The sequence below is a fragment of the Palaemon carinicauda genome, chromosome 38 (assembly GCF_036898095.1).
Source record: "Palaemon carinicauda isolate YSFRI2023 chromosome 38, ASM3689809v2, whole genome shotgun sequence".
NCBI classification, from domain to species: Eukaryota; Metazoa; Arthropoda; class Malacostraca; order Decapoda; family Palaemonidae; genus Palaemon; species Palaemon carinicauda.
This window is the reverse complement of record NC_090762.1, coordinates 46,207,679-46,210,178: the sequence shown is the minus strand read 5'-3', so window position 1 is coordinate 46,210,178 and position 2,500 is coordinate 46,207,679.

Here is a 2,500-nt window from a genome sequence, read left to right as displayed (position 1 = left end):
ACACGTAAAATTAGAATTTAGACAACAAAAACATGTAAACAGAGGCAGGGATTCATAACTTACAAAATTTATAATAACAAACTGCAAAAATGTTCCATTAAAAAAAAAAAAAAAAAAAAAAAAAAAAAAAAAAGTGCCTTGCGCCATGCGTAAAAATATCCAAGGCAAAACATCCTCAAAGTTCGTGCAAGTGATATACATTATATAAAAATGACCTGAGTACAGGACGCCTTTCAAAATGGGTGTACGAGATTTCAAGGATATCTCTAAAGGATACACCGTGCAGCCGGCAGGAGTTCACACATTCAACAGCATCCACGTTGTTAAACCACCCGGTAACAATGTTAATCCCTTCACTACAGCGTTGCCAACTAAAAGGATTTTTAAAGCGTATGTCGGGACAAATAGCTCAAACGATAAACATTTTAAGTTTGCACCGCTGCTTATAATGAGAGTCCTTTCAATGTAGTCGAGCGGCGTGTAATTGGCCTGCAAATCGCAGCTCGGTACAACCACGCACTCCCGTCCACAATACGGTTCAGCCTGCAGTAGGATCAGCTTACCTATTCAGGATTCATTCTTCAGTTCAAGAAATATGTTTCTACTGCTCAATCTAGATTTGATTTTGTCTCTTCTCATGATTAATATAACTATTAGCGAGGCATCGAGCAACCCAAGGCCTGGGAAAAGCAGATCAGTAGGTTAGTATGGCACATTAAAAATCATCACTATCATTATTATTATTATTATTATCATTATTACTAGCTAAGCTACAACCCTATTAAAAAAAAAAACAGGATGCCCTATGGCTCCAATAGGGAAAAATTACAGAGTGAGGAAAGGAAATAAGGAAATAAATAAACTAGAGGCAAAATAATCAACAATCAAATTAAATATTTCAAGAACAGTAACATCAAAATATAACTTTCATATATAAACTTGAGAAAAAAGACACTAATATCAGCCTGTTCAACATGAAAACATTTGCTCAAAGTTTGAACATTTGAAGTTCCACCGATTCAACTACCTGATTAGGAAGATCATTCCACAACTTCTTTACAGCTGGAATATAACTTCTAGAAGACTTTGTAGTATTTGAGCCTCATAGAGAAGGCATAGCTATTAGAATTAATAGCATACCTATATTCTCCGTCACAAATTAACATAAACACAAATTTACACAAAATGATAAAAACGAAAGAAACCCCACTGAAGCTATTCGTATTAAGAACGACATGGGGAACAAACATTTCCAATTCCCCCCCTTCCGTATTAAGAACGACATGGGGAACAAACATTTCCAATTCCCCCCCCTTCCGTATTAAGAACGACATGGGGAACAAACATTTCCAATTCCCCCCCTTCCGTATTAAGAACGACATGGGGAACAAACATTTCCAATTCCCCCCCTTCCGTATTAAGAACGACATGGGGAACAAACATTTCCAATTCCCCCCCCCCCTTCCGTATTAAGAACGACATGGGGAACAAACATTTCCAATCCCCCCCCCCCTTCCGTATTAAGAACGACATGGGGAACAAACATTTCCAGTTTCTCTCCATTCGTATTAAGAACGACACGGGGAACGAACATTTCCAGTTTCTCTCCATCCGTATTACGAACGACACGGGGAACAAACATTTCCAGTTTCTCTCCATCCGTATCAAGAACGACACAAGGAACAAACATTTCCATAAGAACGACATGGGGAACAAACATTTCCAGTTTCTCTCCATTCGTACTAAGAACATGGGGAACAAACATTTCCAGTTTCTCTCCATCCGTACTAAGAACATGGGGAACAAACATTTTCAGTTTCTCTCCATCCGTATACCCCAAAGCAAGAGGACAGAATCCAATCTTGAGCAAATCCCTCGACTCCATTCCCCTAGAATATCATCATCTTCATCATCATCACCTGGATAATTTCGTCCACTAAGCCTAACGTAGTCTGACCGAATTGTGGAATATTGTGTTTCTCGACCTAGCCAGGGAGCAACTCTTGACCCCAAAGGAGCCAAAGGTGCTCCTATCATTTCCTAATTGAAGTCGGGGTCCTGAGGGAGCAAAGTCCCCTCCTTTCCACCGTGTCTCTCAATCGCTTCAATTTCAGGGCCATTTGCATGCTTATATTTAGGCTATATTGTATAATACCTCCATCATTCTATCACCTGAGGAATTGAAACAGCGTATCTAACATGCTATCTCAAATCTAAATGAATTATGAATAAAATTTGTCTATAAATCATATCACTGTTATGTCCTTCTCTAAAGGACTCCGCAGATTTGAACTGACATGAATAATTTTGTCAATATTACTAGAGATTTAAAAAGAAGTTTTGGATATACCAAACTATTTGCAATGTATGTAAACATGTTGGTAGACAAAACGGGAATGCTGCCAAAAAATGTGGCAACCTTCAACACCTTAAAGTTAGGTAGTACTAATAATAATAATAATAATATAATAATAATAATAATAATAATAATAATAATAAT